The 19258-nt window shown below is 33.1% G+C and overlaps 1 protein-coding gene across 3 annotated transcripts in view; it reads left to right on the top strand.

The window, feature by feature from the left end:
- LOC148605122 (transcription intermediary factor 1-beta-like) overlaps positions 1-19258 on the top strand; it is a 68507-nt gene that overhangs the window by 20426 nt on the left and 28823 nt on the right. The window lies entirely within an intron of this gene.

The raw sequence follows: 19258 nt of genomic DNA, 5'->3' as shown, positions 1-19258 counted from the left end.
TCTGGGAGCTTTCATATTATATTTCATTTTAACCTTTTTAAGTGATTTAGTGTTTTCGTGTTCTATAAGATTTTATTGTTGAATGGTGGGTGGTGAAAAGGTTTTACTAGTTTTATTTTTCAGTCTACAAAATGGTATAATACTATCGTCGATAAGCACTTTGGTTCTAGACTTTAGAGTATTATAAGCGTCGACAGATACTTAGGAGCTTTGATGTAGTAAATGATATATTATATTATTAACCAAGTACCCAAAGTACGTTAAAATATGTCAAAAACTGACCAATAGATATGAATTCAAACCGGGCATCTATACGGGGCCAATACGAAAAAAGAAGGCCAATATGGATCAAACCAGGGCCAATACGGCATCAGAACTTCCGGTCGTTTGAAACCGCCAGTGCGAATTAGATATTCTCACTTCATTATCCTGCTGGATTATTGATGCATATGTACCTTAACATGTATATAATTTACCAAACAAATAAGAAACTTAGAATAAGGTAAGAAAACTTTATTTTGATTTGGCTTATGATTCAAATACAATCACAAGCTTTAAGTAGCTTCAGACCAAATATAAAAACATACATTATGTAACATAAACAAGACAAACTAGAATCAAAGGATGTGCACATAGAAAACCCCCCCCCAAAAAAAGGAATCCAAAGTAATTATGATGTGCAAACCAATAATTTATTACACATTGCAAGCCTATTGTAATGTCTAAAACAAAAGAGCATGATATATCTTCAATTGCACATTTGTATATCTAAAATGTGCTTTCAGAATTGTGTTATTTCGGGAATTTAGTTCATAATGGCCCCGTATTGATGCCCTATTTTGAAATTCGTAATTCATGGCTGTGATTTCATAATGACCGGCTGTAATAATTTCCGGTTCGTAATGATCAGTTGTCGAAATTTTCGGTTCATGAAAGATGGGCATTTCTATACATACTGTAGTAAGTTGGTTAATAAAACATTTGTAATGTGTGTATTCTTCTTCCAACCTGACAAAGACTCTCACCGAGCCAAAGATTGAATATGTTCAGATTTAGTAAAAGATAGAAGACATGTTACAAATTGGGCTGGCTCATGTTGTATTTTTTGTTTAATTTCAAGCAGTTAACACGTGATGGATTTCAGAAACTTTAAGAACATATTTAAAGATTGATCTGGCATTAACTAGTTTTATTTTCGGAGGTCTTTTCTTCATAATTTGTATTTAAGATTTCAGAATACATTTAAATGTTTCGTTACACTTTAAATAATAGTCATAAATAAATAAAATTGACATAAATATTCCGGTTACCATTAATATAACATGTGACACCAAAACGTTTGCCGTAAGTTTGTATTCAGACGTTTTGAAATGGCACGATGACAAAACTCAAAACATTTACACCTTTTCTTTCTATGAGATTAAGAGTACAGTTTCAAGTTAAGGTTAGATATGGTAGCAAAATACATTTAGAAGAGTACGCACATTAGGTATTTTTAATCTGTATTACATTTAATATAGTTTTCATATTTTTCTAGTTTTTTTCTAAAATTATATTGTCCTTTTTTAAAATCTTTTCCTTTCTGTCTTTTTTTAAAATTATTTAAATATGCTTTATCGTGTTTTCTGAAATAATTTTCTTTGTTTGTAAGCTTTCTCACAATGCGCATGAAATTATTGTTAAACGTTTTCTGGTAAAAATTCGAACTAATCGAATTTCGCATTACTATGAATAATTGTCTGTCAAATCCATACTTCATGCTGTAAGGTTGATGAAATCATCGTCTCCAAATAATGATTAAACATACAGGACCCGACTGACCAATAATTGTATAAGTTGGTAAGAATATCCGAAAATGGGCTCATGAGTATGTCACGTATACTTTGTACTAAGAATGTGCTACTATTGCCAGTCAGTCTAGTAGGTTTTTAATAAGGTTTCTTAAATTGAACAAATCAATTGTTGGTTAGATTACTTTTAATGGTCAAAGGTCAAACACCCGCGCCCACACCTTAAAACATCTGAATTCATAAGTGGAATAGAGATAGCTCAAAGAGGGGCTGTTGCCCATAGGATGACAACGGTGTGCTTTTTTCTATAATGAAATTTATTGAATGATATATCAATCACCAATCACAACACTGATCTATTAAAAAAAAGAGATGATACAAACTCCACTTTACTTGGAAAACATTCTCGAAAAGCGGAATTAGTTACATGTTCTCAATGTTCTTAATTTTCCATTGCAAATAGCACAGATAATATATAACATGGAAGTAGACTAATTTTCCTTGTCAAAAAGAAGCTGTTTTTTTTGTGTCAAACTGTAACAATACAGTGTTTACATAATTTTCTGGCAGGAAAAAAAAATCATTCGGAAATATCAAATTTTGTAAATTTGCTTACATGTAGCTATCAAATGGTCACCCATTCAAAGACTTTTTGCTATCAGTTGAATATCCTTTTTATCTACTTTCCTATCTATCCATCTTCAATTTCAATACATATTCTTTATTCAACCCTTACATTTCCAATAGATACTTGTATCAAAGATACATAATTATACAAGAGCATGCTATTATTGTCTTAAGATAGTTCTTTGTTTATTAGGAGACGGATCAGCATAAGCTTCAACTTGTTACGAATCATTGTGTTGTATTATAATATCGTCATATGATATATTGATGTATTCTTTGAAATAAAATAATTTTAAATTAAAAGAAGATATTCCAATGCTAAAGAGTAGACAGGGAAAACGAACACACAAAACACAGAATAATCAAAATAACGCATACAAAGAAGCAGCAGAAGCTAATGACCAACTTGGACTACTGAAAAAAAAACAGGATTAGGATCAGATGTACCTGTGGCGTAATCGTATTTTGCTATGCTAGAAACGCCCGCCTAGTAGCTATTAAAATGTCACGTCCGGTGTAGAGGAAATAAAAATAGTAAACTATGACACAGTGAACAGGACTGTTCTCACGGTGCAGATGGATACAACATAACGATCCAAGGGTCCATGATGACAATAAAACCTCTGTATTATTAAGTTCAATTTTGTAGTAACCGTGTTCTGGAGGCCTAATCGGAAGAAGTCTTGCATGGTACAAAATGTCCGCGTAGTTTCGGCACCCAATGGTATAATGTATGTGCTGTGATATAAAATGTCACAATTCATTTTTGAATTAATGCAAATTTTAAGTTAAGAACAATAACTCCTTTGCCATTTAAGACGATTCGGAAGAACAATCTACATATTACAGTATTCATTCCTGCTTTAATAGAAATGATTGATTGACTTACAGGCGAGCTTTTGTGTCTCTTTCATAAATATCATTTCCATCCTGTTTCGAGTTCCCAATGGGGAAGTTACTGCAATCATAATATTAAAAAAAAATAAACAAGCATGAAATGTAACCAAGTTCTTTAATCATAGCCCTCTGTTGAGCAGACAATAATATATTAAATGAAAATATAATCATGGGTAAAAATATGATATGAAATAAAATAACTTACTTGTAAATTTCAATGATTTTTTTTTTTAATTTGAAAGTGTTGTAGCTATCTTTCTGCTTACCACCGCTGGTAGATTTTTAAAGCAAATTATTATTTTACAATTTTTACAAACACGGTGTTATACTTCAACGATTATGAAATCCACCTGTACATTAAAGGCCTGTTCAGATGTTAAGATGTTAAGAATTAATTGTATTTTGCCATTCAGGACAACTTACATATGACAACAAAACTTACTGTATTGATAATTCCTGCTCGAAACGAATGCTAAATTGACTTACTTGTGAGTTTTTATTTCATTTTTCTCAATAGTTTCAACGCCAGAAAATACGAAGTCGTAGTTACTGCAATCATATATACAACAAATCAAAAAACAATACGTATGAAAGAATACTACATTAAACTGAAATAGCTTAAGTGCGTATTCAATCTTTTCTTTTGGATTTTGGTAAATCTAGACCTTTACAGAGAGCATCATTGATGGTATTTCTTGTTAATAGTAAACAGTTATTGACTGAGTTTAAGGATAATAGCAGTTTTATTTCCCCGAGGTAGTAACTATTGTCCAAGGCAACGCCGAGGACAATAAATAGTACAGAGAGGGCAATAAAACTGATATTACTCTCGCATCAAGTTGTCCTTTAGCAGTCAAGGACGTTAAAAACCCTAAGTGGTGTTTTTGTAAATGGGTAAATTTATATTTTGGAAGATGATTAGGTTGATATACAATTGAAAAGAGATACAAATTAACTAAAAGCGCCTTGCAAGTTGGTGAAGAACATATATATATATATATATATATGTTATTCGGAATGTTGTCCTAAAGTACGTGTACAAGTAAAACACATACAAGCACATCTTTCTAAAGTGCATAGTAGAAGGAGTAATCAAGGGAACCAAGGTTATAGCGGTAATCAAAAGAATATAATCCAGGGACAAAGACTTGACATGGAAAACAGATACACACAACAAAGAACATAAAGTAACTAAAATCATACATACAAAGTAACAAAAGTAAATGAGCAACTCGGACTCCACTAAAAACTGGGAGCATGGACCATGTGCACCGGTAGGGTAAGCGTCCTCTGCTTTTCTAGAAACACCCGCCGAGTTTCTCATAAAAAGTCAAGTCCCGGGTAGACAAACGAGGAAAGGTAATCTATGACCCGTTGATTAAATCAGTTTTCATGATGCAGATGGATACATCATAACGATCCACGAGTTCATGATGACGACCATAAAACTTCTGTAGCGATGTATTCAATCTTGTAGCAACATAACCCTGTTCCAGAAGCCTATTTGTTAGAGTTCTAGCGCGATACAAAAAGTCTGCGTAGTTTCGGCAAGGTCTGGCATAACGTATGAGTTGTGATATGAACAAGCCATATGCAGGTGATGAAGGGATGTTGCCACAGATGAAAGGAAAGTTGACAATTCTGAATGAAAAGTCATCACGTTTGTCGTAAAGTTTGGTTAATAGTTTTCCTTTACCATCGATTTCTAAGTGTAGGTGAAGATATGAGGCTGACTTCACAGTGTCTGTAGTATCCTTTATCTCACGTTCTTTTGGGTACATGCGATGTATCAAATCTGCGAAATTAGGATTGTTTAAAGATAATACGTCATCAATATAGCGGAAACTGAGATTGAAGGATCTAGCCAAACGATATTCTTTAAAGTCAGCCTCATAAAGTCAGCCTCATAAGAGTGAAGAAATAGGTCAGCAAGTTAAGGAGCACAATTTGTTCCCATTGGAATGCCGACCGTTTGTTGAAAAACACGTCCACCACACTGGACAGATATGTTGTCGATTAAAAATTCCATCATTTTGTAAACATCTTCCTCTATATATTTGGAAGATGATTTGGAATTATTTCTAATGAGGAATCTCTACCAAGAACTATATATTTGTATCTAGGTGTACCATCTTTTTTCGAAAAACAACGATGTATAATGTTTTTAAGTCGGGATTTTAACTGAGTATGGGGAATAGAAATATACAGTGTTGAAAATTCATAAGTTTTAATGCTATTATATTCAGATAATAGTCTTGAACTGATTGTCTCCAAAAGATCTTTCGAATTTTTCAGGATCCACATTGAATTAATACCACTACGGGAGTAACAAGTGTTGTGGTAGGACTGCGGACCCTCTTTGACAGTTGTGAGTATAGAAGTTAAAGGTTTTGAAAGAGGTTTGGTGGTACATTTTGCAGATCCAGCTACGAAACGTTGTTTGTATGGATTCTTGTGGAGTTTAGGAATCCAGTACATAGACGGTAAATCACAATTATCGTCCTTGGTAGAGAGACCAAAAGAGGATAGCACAGATTTATGATTTTCCACAATCTCTTCTTTGGAGAGAGTGGTAGCAGTAGAGGTCTTATCACTGCTATTATTTTCTACGTCTCCCTCTTATAATAAACATTGGATATAAAACGTTTTGCAGACAAAAACAATGTTGTTTTGGGCTTTGTCTGCTGGTACGACAACATATTTGTCATGTATAGTAGACAATGTTTTTGCTACATCGGGGTCTTTGAAAACTGATGTAGCCTTGGCACTCATTGACCTACTTAAAACTTTCATTCGTTTCAAAATTAAAGACCTCACAGCCTTAAACCACTCTGACAGAGAATCAATGTCTTCTTGTTCTCGTTTTATCCATTTTCTTGCATAGTCCTCGACGGCATCCATAAGAACTTTAAAGTTATAAGTCCAATTTATGGAGCGTGGTTCACGGTACTTGGGACCTTTAGAAAGGATATTACGTAGAGAATCGTTTTCGATAATGGTTAAATCTCCCGTAACGACGTGACCAGAAGGACCATATTTGAATGGAGAGGTTTTGCAAGAACAGTCAGGTGGTTTAGCCTTAAAGTCCTCAATCTCGAGGTTCTGCAATAGCCTTTTATAATTGAAAATTTTAGATGCAATGGGTGAAGTATAGAAATATGAAATAATTGGTATGGATTTGTCTTTGAAATATAGGGGAATTTTGTTGGTAACGTATTTGTGATGGAGGATGTTAGCCAAATTAATTACATCTATACCTTTGTTGACAAACGGTAGTGGAGGAAATGATCGTTTTTCGTCATCTTGACTTTTCACACAAACTGGTTTAAAGAGTCTGTGGAAACCAATATCCAAAATGATGGCAACAAGTCTGTATAATGATGAGGTGGAGTCAGAAACAGGAGTGTCAAGACTTGTTTTGTAAAGGGAGTGTAGTAGAGTGAGAGGTATAGAATAAAGTTTGGTTCTAATGCGATGACGTCCATGATGTTTTTGTATGAAAGGAAGGAGACCATCTATGGAGACATCATGTAACTTAGGTGACGTATAGTGGCGATGGCCATGGCTCCTTTCCCGTCTTGGATTTTTTTCAAATAAATTCATCACATTCATGTTATTGTTGTATTGGCTTGAAAGGTTTCCTATACTTTTGATGTTGTCATTGCATCCGTAAGGTATTGCAGTACCTAGTCTGCGTATCCAGTACTCCTTTCTTTCCCTACGATAGTTTTACTTAGAACGGGACTGTTCGTAGGATGGTATTTTTTTTTCTAAAATACGAACTTTCATGGAGAGGATTGAATGATCTTGTTGATTAAAGTGTTGATAAACTGTCGGGAATTTGGTGGTGTTAATACCCGAACGATGACCGCACATTCTTTTATTTAATTGTTCTTGCGTTTCTCCAACATATATTAAACCACATAGGTTGCATTCTAATCCATATATTAAGTTTGTTGATTTGCAACTTAAGTCATCGTGACTTCTTGTATGGAAGGTTTTGTTTGTAAAGGAACTGGAGAAGTAAGGGTCGATTATAAGAATGTTGCATGTTTTGCAATTTTGAATACCACATATTGATATGGTACAATGTGGTTCGTCATCGTTGTAGTCAAATATATCGTTTAAAGTGATGGAACATGGTTTGATTATTTTAAAATAGTCAGAATTTTTGTACTGGAATAGATGGTCTGCAGACTGAACGTGTGATTGGGTACTTTTAGTTGAATTGGTCGGGGCACTTTCCATACCAGATGTGACTGTGCTAAGAATCCCATCTGGGGACACCACATACTTACAAGACAACAGAGTGTCCGATCTGCTGTCAGGTTCGGACCTTTTTATACTGGGCGACGTCCGAACCAGTTTTTCTTTCATTCCTCTTGTTAAAACCATTAATTTTAGAAATTGTATTACTGGGTTGATGATACCCTCGGGGACAAAATCCACCAGCAGAGGTATCGACCCAGTGGTGTGAAAGAGTAATCAAGGGAACCAAGGTTATAGCGGTAATCAAAAGAATGTAATCCAGGGACAAAGACCAGACATGGAAAACAGACACACACAACAAAGAACATAAAGTAACTAAAATCATACATACAAAGTAACAAAAGTAAATGAGCAACTCGGACTCTACTAAAAACTGGGAGCATGGACCAGGTGCACCGGTATGGTAAGCGTCCTCTGCTTTTCTAGAAACACCCGCCGAATTGCTCATAAAAAGTCAAGTCCGGGGTAGACAAACGAGGAAAGGTAAACTATGACCCGTTGAATAAATCAGTTTTCATGATGTTGATGGATACATCATAACGATCCACGAGAAGGGATTGAAATACATGTATCACATCTCACGACATTTTGTTGTACGGGTCCGGATTATAGGAGGCCGGACCCGGAGAACACTCTAAGATCGGACATTTTCTTCGCATGAGTTCTTGATTTATGCTAATTGTCCCGTATAATCATGTTTCTGGGTATCGGACCCTTCATTACTAGCACTCTCAGACTCGAAGATCACATTTCTTTGACTGAGCTTAACCAAGTCATGCATTCAGGATGTCTCACCCTTTTAGTATTACTTAAATTTACTATTATGACTGTGATAATTGGTAATTAATTGTAAAAATTACCGTCGGTTTGATTGTATTTTAGACACATTAATGAGTCAATCAACTTCCAATCGTCTTTCAAATTGTCATCATGTAATTAAGAGTCAGCAAGTCATTTATAATATTTTTAATATACATTTATTATTTCTGTAAAACCATAGTTATGAATAATAAGTTATATCATTTCATATAAAAATATTTTTTTTTTTAAATTTCATGAATACAAATATATCAATTAACATATATTTTAGCAATGTACAAATGGTCCAAAAAAAGAACAAAAACAGAAAAAGTGCAAATTTATTTTTCACGATAACAACAGCTTGTATATTTCGACAACATCGACCTTATCTTGTTCAACTAATTATTCGATTTTTAGATTATGTAGTATTATGGAGAGTTTTACAAGAGCTATCTCAGTGATTGTGATGCCATAAACATAAAGAATGGCGGACGAAATCGCAAAAGAAAAAAGCCAGTATTCTGTTTTACCTTTTCTTGGCGATGTAATACTTTGCATAGTTACTTTTTTCGAATCCCTGAATCAATTTACCCTACCTGTGAAAATCGCGAACTTACACTTTAATATTCCTGTCATAACTTTCGAAATAGGAACTACAATACAGTGATAAACTTAAATCAATGTTTTTGCATGTATTCAGGGATCTTCATGGATCAAACTAAATACATGGCTCACTCTCCTGTCGTGTCGCGAGTCATTTCACCCAGAAAATAAATTGCCAAAGAAAGTATGATAAGGTTGAATGAGACATATTTAATAGCACAAGCTACAACATAGAAATTAACAATCAACAATGGTAAATCTTTCTATCTGTATTGTTTATTTTTATACCAAGGTAAAGTTTTGTCTTCCCTAGGCTTGACCATACTTTCACAGCTCTGGTAGGTGCGATCATTTTGTTGATACAGGCATACCATTAAACAAGTTTTGTTTATAATTAAAGCACAAGAACTTACACAGTCAAACATCGGTTCGTCCGAATCTGTGTCAATAAACAATCTTTTAGAGTTTCTGGGAGTCGATCCATCGCCCTTTCAAAAACGTTTGCTGATGACAGGTATAGGTGGTTAATAAGCTAGAGTAATTAGGAAATACAGTGCCGATTTGTAATGCATGACACAAATTTGAATACATGACACACACCAATTGAACACATGACGCTCGTTTTGAATTCTTTGCTCTAGGAACGAAACACATGGCACAGCGCCATGCAAATAGAAGTCATTGAGAATCCTGGTGTAAGGGTTTGTATCCACATCATAAGAGAAGAACATTTTCTATTTTCGTTTACTTCGTAGACTTGATAGCTGTTATAAAATGCATTAAAAACAATATTTAATGTTAAAACGTCAAACTGTTATCAAAGAGATGATGACCAATGATACTGAACAGAACTTTCTCTAGAGTTGTGTTCGCATATAGAGACAGACTAGCCATGACAGGGGCATAAATAACTTTGGAATCTTAAACCTTAGTTGATTTGACTTGAAACATCGGATCATATTGATTATAGATAAATATTTTACCGTCCGTTTTCTGATACTTTAATTACATCTTACAATAAATTCATAAACTTTGATGATTTAATTATTATATTTCTTAATAATTATTGCGTTCGCCTGGCATATAATTTGAAGTTATTACTTTGTGCCTTTCCCGTTTTCTCATTTTGGTACTTTTTCCTTCGAAATCCTTTCCTCTTGCTCTTTTTTCTGAATACTACCTTTGGAAGGATACATATGACAGTTAAGAAAATTATTCATTATTTGTACTGAAACATAAGTCAATTAGTCATACTTTTTACAGCTCACGTTAATATACTGGTAGTTGTTTCAGGTTTTATATAATAAGTTTTTAAGCGAAAAAAGTATATAATATTATTATGTTTATTGTCTTTTTGTGTGTTTGCGTCAGTGATAGTATATTTATTGCACGACATTTAAAAGGACTTACTTAATAATGAAAGTAATTAAAATACTAAGGCTTAATATCATTCGGATTTAGCGTTTGGTTGTTTTTAGTTCTTAGTTTATTTACTTATAAGTAATGAAGCATTTTATTTGATCACCCTCTATCCTATCATTTCTCATCAACAGCTGAAGTACTGTTTAAATATGGATCTTCATCAGATGCTGGTTTTTTCAAGAAAAATAGAAAACGGAGGTATCATTACCTAAATTTAGGTCAGGATAATGCCTACTATGTTTATTGTAACTCAAAATCCCAAAATATACAAAGATGATGAAATAATCATAGTGTACAATTTCTTTATTGACAATATATATTTTCAGTATTTTTCAAAAGAAAATCAGAATACCAATAAGCACAATTTGCGCAACTTTTCTGGCCAGATTGCTTCTAAATTCCTACGAAGCCGAGTTCATCTATAGTTTACTTCATGTAAGGATTAGATGTTTCTGACAGAAACTATTTCACCAAGAATGTATTGTCAAAAAATCTTAAGAAGTACTTCTCTGTCTAGGAACAATCAGTAAAAAATCGTGTTATAATGGAAAAAAACTGTGATTTTTATTGCATTATCCACGTATTTTTACCGCATACCATCATAGTACTTGTAAAGTTTGTTTTCCTAAGATATTTAACAGTCAAATTTAGCTGAAATTCCCTATGGATATTTGGCGGGAAAATTTTCCCTACACTTTTCACCATATAAGCAGTCAAAAATATCTACATCACTGATGCTTCAGAATTCATTGAAGTAGATTTCCTGTTGTTTTCTTCGTAATTGAATATATTTGGACAAAAAGGATCAAATAGAGGAAATGGTATGCAACCAATTGGCTGATTCATAAACAATTTGGTACTTATATTTTAGTTTCAAAAGCTTGATCTAGGTGATCGTTTTGTCGTATGCGTTACTTAAATGACCACTAAACAAGGAAAGAAAGGCAGGTGTCTTGAAAAAATAAGGAACTGTTCACTCTACCAGAGCTTCTGAATACTCAACCAGTTTTTTGTATTCCGTGTTAGATTATATGTTCTTGAATGTGTTTTCATTTATGAATTTCCTGCTTCTTTGATACCCCTAATTTTCATTGCGCGTTGACATCTTCGATTTACCTTGCTAAGTGTTATGAACATCTTAACCACCGTATTATTTACACATACTATGAGCATATGCAATAAGCTTTACAATTTTGTTAAGAAAGATGCTCCTCGAAATGTTCTACTAATGGAACGGTCAAGTTGTTAAAGGGCTTTATCTTAAAAAATTAATTATCCCGTAACACACATAATGGTACCTGAGGATACAATCGTGCCAAAATTAAGGGATGTCGTAAATGATTTATATGCTCCATTTTGGGTTATCCTTAATCAAGAGACTATAAAATTAATTTTGGAATGAGAATAATATTAAGATACAAAATATCTCAGTAGTATGACTTGAAAATTTTGAGTTGTCATTTATTTGTGAAACAAACAAAAGATATTTCGATTTCAACATTTTAAACATGCTTGTCTTCACAATCAGACCTGAAGAATGATTTATCACATTTTAAAGTCTTCTGTGATACAGGAATAAACTATGTGAACATGGCAAGAAAAAGGACCATTTACTGCATAAACCAAAATAGAATATCTTCCTTAAACTATTATTTTAAAGGGAAAGACCACCTTTGCATTAAGTTAGGCTCTTATGATAAATCATACCCACGTTAACAAAAATAAATAACCTTTAATGCAAAATGTTCAAGGCTATGCAAAGTTCGACATCCTTGAAATATAAGTGGATAGACGTCTTGCAGAACTCTCCTATCTGAAGAACGAGCATAGCCAGATACTTTTGATTTTTACCGATAGCTTCCGATTGGCTTGTGACGTCACTAAGTCGATTTGGTACTGTTACAAGTACTGCAAATATTATGTAAACAAAGAATATTCCGTAAGTGTTTCTACGATCATGTTTATCTAATCACTAAAACACAATGACTTGTCAAGCTTACGATTGCACGAATGATAAAAGAGAAATGTTCTAAAAGTTTTTTTTTTTTTTACATTCTTCGGAAGTAGCCATAAGATTTTCCTTACAAATACTAGTCATCTGGCAGCAAATCCCGTTGTTCGTCAATGAAGTCTGACATTTGCTTCCATGTTGTGCCTCAATTTCTTCTTATTTATTTTGGGTTGAAATTATAGGAAAAGTCCCAAATTTGCGATTTCTTCGGACATTCTAATCAATTACCTATGTACTTTCACTTAACAAACCGACTTCGTGACGTCACAGTTCAACCGATCAGGGTGAAATTCAAATTTCCTAATTATAAATCTTGATTAATTAATTAAGAAAAGGAAATTATTTTGTTCCAATTTAAGTTTCATGAATATTTAACAGATTAGTTTCGTTATTTATGACTTGCACAATAACATGGTCTTCTCCTTTAAATTTGTGTACCTGTTTTACAGTTCTCTACAAGTTACATCTCGAACATCAATTTTCAAATTTATTCGTACATTAGTTACAATGTACCACTGATTGTTCGAATCGTTAAATTTAGAAAATATTCAATATCATTCACAATGATAGATATTTTGTTTCGCTTACTATTTTAATTTTTAATATATATCTCACTTTCAACTGTTGGAAACGCATGAAAACTATTCTTTAACTAGGTTTTTGTACGATTTTCGTGTTGGATGTCTTTGATTTGGAGTTAAAAATCGAAATGTGTATCAAAATAAAAAGAAGGTGTATACAAACTAGAGGCGCCAAAGGGCCTGAATCGCTCACATGATACGATAAGCAACATTCTATTCTTGTAAAAGCAGCCATATCTTTCTTGAATAAACATTCTCATGCCTATGAAACAATCACATCACTGTCCAGTTTGTGAGAAGATTTTTGAAAGAAATTTAAGTAGGGAAAAAAGCGTCGAAAATGTGCAATTACTCCAATATGGCTGTACAGACTTAAACAATAAATTAACCATAAGTAGCTATCACCATGCAATGTACTTGTACCTATGCCATAATTTTGCTAAACATAAAGGTTTGAAGATATATGCGAAAAAATTTTGTCTGACCCCTTATGTTCTATTTTCAGGAAAAGCGGCCATATTTTTCGACAGATAAAATTAACCACTATTGTTCTATGCAGAATACCATTGGGAACAGTCATACCATTTCATTCTATTTGTCAAGTAGTGTCAGAGGAGAAGATTTTTGAAATTGAATAACTTTTTAACGTGAGCAATCATAATAACTCTGAAGTCATATAGTGTCTAACACATTCCTCTATTTTCGAAACTAACAATTTTAATCAATAATGTCTAACCACTGTCCTATCACAAAATCGATGTCTGAAAACAAGAATTTCATTTTGAATTATTTTCCCTCAAACATATAATGTAGCCAGCTGGGAATTTAGACTAACAAACGTAGACGTGTCGTATTTATGGCATAGTAGCAACTGTAAATAAAACTAAAAACTAAAGAGAATAGAGTGTAACGTCGTCAAATCAAAATAATAAAACGTAGAATAGTTTTTACTTTGAACACGTAATTGACCATTCAGTTGATTTAAGGGAGAGCTAGCTAAATGGACGTCTACTTTGACGTGCTTCAAATTGAAAGTTTGTGTTGTTTGTACATGCAGGAACAGTATAAATACTATAATTCAACTCCAATCTTAGGGAGAGATAGCTAAATGGGCGTCTACTTTGACGTGCTTCAAATTGAAAGTTAGTGTTGTTTGTACAATTCAACTCCAATCTTATTATTGAAATGTATTATAAATGATACTTTAGACATTTATTTTCAATACTATATCTCAAATCTCGAGATGAGATTTGGGGCGATTGCCTTGCCATTGGACGTTTAAAAAGTGACAAAACAAGAAAATTTACTTTTAACGGCATTTTAGAATTTGCATTACGTCATTAAAAGGGACAAAATAGCCAGTGCTTCATAAAAATCTGCTTTATTCTATACAACATAACCAGTTAACAGCCATTCTCTGTATGCATTTGATATTTTGAATAGGGGATGTGGCATGCATGGTCTCGGATTTTCTTTTAACTTGCAAAAATAGTAAAGACCTATGAGTATATAAGCAGTCGACTTTCTTTTCATTTTTTTTAAACTGATGGTTGCCATGGTAACGTACATCCGCTTTTTCCCGCCCAAAATATTTCACCTGAAAGTTAAGGTATTTTAGCCTTTATTAACTTTAAATTGTTCTATGATATGATCATATTATTTCCTAATTGCTAAACTGTAACGTTTCAAGCATGGATTAAGAACAGACATATTCTCCATCAATAACATATGATAGGTGCATCTTGAGATAAAAAAAAAGTCGGATCTGAGCCATGCGGCAAATATCTCATTTGTGCATTTTTTTTTAGATCCGTTTACATTTATGCAGCAGTTTAGCATCTAAGAATGACTACAGAATTGTGATATGATATCTATTCTTCCGCAAAATGCAAAAACATGTTTGGGAACGTTGGTTATATTTGTTTTTGACGCATAACGAAACATATGGAAAACTTGTATAAATGTGTGTTAGAATGAACACATGCATTTGCTTGTCAAGCAAACCACAAAGTTTTAGTGCATGAAAAAAAAAATCAACCCTCCCTCGTCTAGACGAATTTTAGCAGACATTTGTTAAATGTTTGTTTCTTCGAAGCATCAGTGTGTCATTTTGCCAAAACAGTGCAATAGTGCAGCGTTGTCAAGGGAAACTAGGATAGAAAAGTGTGAAAAGGTTTTTTCTTGATATTTGATTGCGAAATATTTTTTCTTAATTATTTTGCTTTATTTATAAAGAATAATCAAGGGAACCAAGTATATAGCGGTAATAAAAAGAATTAACCCAGGGACAAAGACCAGACATGGAAAGCAGACAAACACAACAATGAACATAAAGTAACTAAAATCATACATACAAAGTAAAATACCAAATATAGCAACTCGAATTCCACTTAAAACTGGGAGCATGGACCAGGTGCGCCGTTAGGGTAAGCATTCTCTGCTTTTATAAAAATACCACCCGAGTTGCTCATAACAAGTCCGGAGTAGACGAAAGAGCAAAGGAAAACTATGGCACTTTGAATAAATCAGTTTTCATGGCGCAGATGGATACACCGTAACGATCCACAAGTTCATGATGAAAATCGTAACACTTTCTTCTCCAGAAGCCTATTTGTTAGAATTCTAGCGCGATACAAAAAGTCTGCGTAGTTTCGGCAAGCTCTGGCATAACGTACGAGTTGTGATATGAACAAGCCATACGCAGGTGATGAAGGGATGTTGCCACAGATGAAAGGAAAGTTGACAATTTTGAATGAAAAGTCATCACGTTTGTCGTAAAGTTTGGTCAATAGATTTCCTTTACCACTGATTTCTAAGTGTAGGTATATATGAATCAGTTGGGTACCCCAACAAATTATTCAAACCAAAGCGTAGATGAGAACCATTATTTTTTTTGGCCAATCAACCTATTTGACCCAAAGTATGATGAACTATTTGCTATACAATACCTTTTGTATGTAGTTTACTCTAAAGTATGCATGTGGAAGAAGCGAGAAAAACATACATGACTTTTTTTTAATATAGACATAACATTCTTGATTTGACAGTAGGGCAGTCAATATGACGTTATATGGACAGGCAGAAATATCGTCAAAATTAACAAAACTCATTTAATAAATTTATATTTATTTATAGTCTTAAAAATACAAAATACGTTTCTAGAATGATAAAGAAAAAATACACTTACAAATAAAATAACCTATGTTGTAACTTACTACATTTACTTTATGAAAAAACTCTTGTTTCACAAACTAAGTAGTCAATTGGTCAATTAAATGGTATGTTACGTGTTAAAATAAAATGATACGTTTTCAGAAAACACCTGGTAAAGACAGGCCTCTGATTTGTTTCAGAGCTCAATTATAACAAGATTCATCGTAAAATGCACTACTTCAATTTAAAAAAATATATTCACTTCTTCTTATGCATGAACAAACAAAGAAAATAAGAATTGAAAAAGAGCAAGTGAACAATTATAATTGGCAAATGCCATAATCAAAAGTAGTATGTCTAGGGTTGAAACTGACTGGACAAACATTCGGTACTACTAGTGTATATCTCCACTTTTTCAAAAGGGCATGAAATTCAGCCAATTCCCCGAATTTTCAAGTCCTTAACTTTTAGTAATCTTTGTAGAAAAATCTGACAACACATGACACATACCCACTCTTTTCCCAACAATATATGCAAATGCCTCAAAACAATAACAGCATTTACAGAATAAGATTAAAATGATTCAAAAAACAAATTATCATGTACACTTTATGTGCCCAGATTTTGTTGAAACAGCATTGAAAATGCAGCAGTTATGTGTTTGAGCTTTCCTAAGCCGATCCTAGTTGATATGCGCCCTCTTTTCGCATGCAGTTGCTGAAGTAAGTTTATTGATTGAAAATACCTAACGCAATATCCACGATCTGAATACGTTTTAATCAATATGTTTTTTGTTCATCTGCTCTGGGAAATATTACATCAAAGTGAGTTCGAGTTAATGCTCGAACCAGTTTCTAAGTAGTCTGGCGTTAGTGCGGCAGCAATGGAAACGACAAATTGAATCATGTGTTCGTAAAAGGCTGCTGACACGGTGACATTTGATTCGATGGCCGTGGTATGAATTTCCTAGCAGGATCTTATATGAAACCAAATTCAGCACAAATATTGGTAACTGTCTGACCTTTTGCAACATTATACTAAAAAATTCAACATGACCGCCGGTTTAAGACGAAAAAAAGGCATACAAATAGGTCAAAATAATATTTGGTTGGAAAATAGGTCACTTCAAGGACTTCTGAACTGACCATATTAAAAATGAAAAAAATGGTAGGAATAGCCATCGGTCGAAAGATGTTTGAAAAAAATTAACGCATAGTCGTAGGAACAAATTTTCGGATCCCTGTGAAAATGGGGGCCATCTGTGTTAGTGACAAACACAAGATAAGCACTAGTTCGAGATTAACATAAAGTGAAAAACAGGAAAAAAAGAAAGTTTAAAAAATACAATTTACAGTCTCAATAAAACTTTAGATTTCTATAGTCATTCTAATATTCATTTACAAAATTTTATCAGTTGGCGTAGATTAGTAAAACACGTGTTTGGGTACTGCGGAAATGTTTTAAAATTTATCATAAAGTTGTTATATTGTTTACTTAATGAAAATCTATATCAGTAAATGGATATTTATAACTTGTCATCTGAAATGACAGGGTCAAGAATGAAAGTGTAATGTACTGATAACCTATGTATTTTTTTTCTTTTTCATTTACATTTTTAAAATGAAATCCTTCGCAGGTCACAACTTGAAACGACCGCGGAGGTCAAACCCTGAATAATTGGAACAAGTATGGACACACCTTTCAAACTTTTTGAAATTTTGAAAACAATAAAACATCTGAAACAGGATATGAATTTGACTAGCATCAAGATGGTCAATTTGTTTTACTGAAAACTGTTGTACTATACTTTAATAATAATTTCTCTATTCACAAATCGGTATTTTATCTAGATATTTTAACATTTTATGTACTATTCTTGATATTCTTTAGACTTTATCCTTTTGAATCAACATTTCCAATAATTAATCGACTTTTTCATAGTATGTTTATGTGTGTTGAATACTAGAAAGCTACTGCCATTCTACCTTTGTTTTATTTTTTTTATTTACTTGCTTAGTTTTGTGTATGTTTGTTTATTGTCTGTTTGTTTGGTGTGTGTTTATTTATTTTTTTCATAAGTCTTGTAATTGTGCTCATTTGAAAAAAGTCTATCCCTTCCACCAATCACATCGTTTGATGTTTTGCATTTCTGTATTTGAATTTTACCTACTTATACTTTGCTAGTTCAGAGAAACCTTTCTAAATGTAATGCAGTCATACCATCAAGTATATTACGTCATGCATGTTTATCTTCCCACATTAGTAAGGAGATGCCCACAAAATCAAAGAAAAACTTGAAATCCTGAGATTTATAGGAGGTTTTTGGTCAAAATTACTATATTTTCTGTGAAAAATACTTAAAGTTAAATTTTTACATAGAAATTTTTTTTTCATTGATATCCCCCACTTCAGACAGTGTCAATGAGGGAGAACCTCCCACATAAACTTTTCCCATGGGTAAACAGTTACATGTATATTAATGTTTTAGTGAAATAAATCAACTTGACTATCAGGTTGAAGTCATAGTAACTGCAGGACTTTGATTGAACGTAAGACTTGAGATGATATTCCCTAAAGCTTGCATGTTGAAATTATAAATTCTACAATCTCGAGTGGTGTACGAATTTGAACCACTCACCACTAAAGGAATTTTTAGTGATTAATTTGTAAGAATGTAAAAAGTAAGTTATTTGCAAGGTTCATACTATGAAATGCTTAGGGGAAAATAGAACTAACATTACAACTTATGTTATTAATTGTACCATACAGCTATTAAAACAGTCACTGCTTTCATAGTTATTCTGCATTAATGAAAATAGAAAATACATTTCTAATATAGCAGAGTCAAATTAAACATATAATATAACCCATGTTATAATTTTCTACATTGTCAGTTAATATATGAAAAAAAATATCATTTCACAAACTTTCTGGTCTATGGAATGGTTTGGCATATGAAAGTGAAACCGGTCAAAATGCACGAAGATGTGGGACTTCAGGAGACTGGTTACTGCTTGATTCTGCGAGCAATATTTGCATGATAGAAGCATTCGTTTCAACCCACGATAGGAGGGTTCGTTTAAAGGAACAATAGAAGGTTTCTT

Source organism: Perna viridis, chromosome 10, assembly GCF_037379345.1.
Source record: "Perna viridis isolate PV_CMFRI_1.1 ecotype Kerala chromosome 10, ASM3737934v1, whole genome shotgun sequence".
In the NCBI taxonomy this organism is placed as follows: Eukaryota; Metazoa; Mollusca; class Bivalvia; order Mytilida; family Mytilidae; genus Perna; species Perna viridis.
This window is presented reverse-complemented; position numbering and strand designations above follow the sequence as displayed.